Raw genomic sequence first — 1,247 nt, 5'->3', positions numbered from 1 at the left:
GGCTCGCCCGTGGGGCGGCGAGGGGGGCGAGGGGGAGAGGGGAGGTGCGTGGGAGGGCCGGGGCGGGGGGCGTCGTCGCTGGTGGGAGACGTCCGAGGGCCAGGGGAAGTTTGCACGGCGGAGGTAGGCCCTGTTCCCCCCAGTCTGATTTCAGGAGGCTCTGGAGTTTAAAGGGATGTTTCTTCATCTGCAGAATGAGGGTGTTTATTCGCTGAAGCATTTTGAGATTCCCAGCAGCAGCGCTGCAAATTTGCCTGCCTTTTCACCTTTCATTCTTCAGAAATCAAGACTGGCTATTGCTGTGGCAAAGCAGCTCCTGCAAGGACAAGAGCACTTCTCTCTCCCCGGCTTTAGTCGAGCACTTTTCAAAGAATACTTATAGAGTACTGTGAGATTTGATTTATTCCCATTTTCTAAATTGGAAAACCGAAGCACTGCAAATCACTGTAACTTAAGTTAAATTCAGATGTTGGCAAGAAATGGAAATAGATTGTCTGAAGCTTGTTGGCCATTTTACTGTTTCGTGTGCTGGCATCGTTCTGTTCCAAAGGTTTCCGTATGGTTTCCTGGCCTTTTTTACGGGCCAGTTTACCTGAGTGTGGTGGGTTGACTTTGGGTGACTGCCAGACCCCCAGCCAGCCGCTCTCTCACTCCTTCCTCAGCAGGACGGGGAGAAAATAAGAGAAGAAACTGGTTGGTCGAGATAAAGACAGGGAGATCACTTACAAATTGCCATCACAGCCAAAACAGACGCAACTTGGAGAAAATTAGTTTACTTTATTGCTAACTAAAAATTGGAGTAGAATGGTGAGAAACAGTTTAAAACTAAAACACCTTCCCACCCTCCCTGTTTCCCTCCCAGGCTCCACCTCCCCTGCCCCCAAGCAGTGCAGGAGAACGGGGAATGGCGGTTGCGGACAGCACATAACAGCTCCTCTCTGCTGCTCCTTCCTCCTCACACTCTTCCCCTGCTCCAATGTGGGGTCCCTGCCACAGGGTACAGTCCTTCATGAACTGCTCCAGCGGGGGTCCCTCCCGCATGCTGCAGTTGTTCATGAACTGCTACAGCATGGTCTTCTTCACGGGCTGCAGTCATTCAGGATAAACCTGCTCCAGCATGGGCTCCTCTCCACGGGCTGCAGGTCCTGCCAGAAAACCTGCTCCTGCGTGGGCACTCCACAGGCTGCAGCTCCCTTCAGGGCACCTCCACCTGCTGCAGCTGGGGTCCCCCGTGGGCTGCAGTGTGG

This window comes from Pygoscelis adeliae, unplaced genomic scaffold, assembly GCF_000699105.1.
Source record: "Pygoscelis adeliae isolate BGI_AS28 unplaced genomic scaffold, ASM69910v1 Scaffold156, whole genome shotgun sequence".
In the NCBI taxonomy this organism is placed as follows: domain Eukaryota; kingdom Metazoa; phylum Chordata; class Aves; order Sphenisciformes; family Spheniscidae; genus Pygoscelis; species Pygoscelis adeliae.
The sequence above is the reverse complement of the archived record's forward strand: the minus strand, read 5'-3'. Positions refer to the sequence as shown.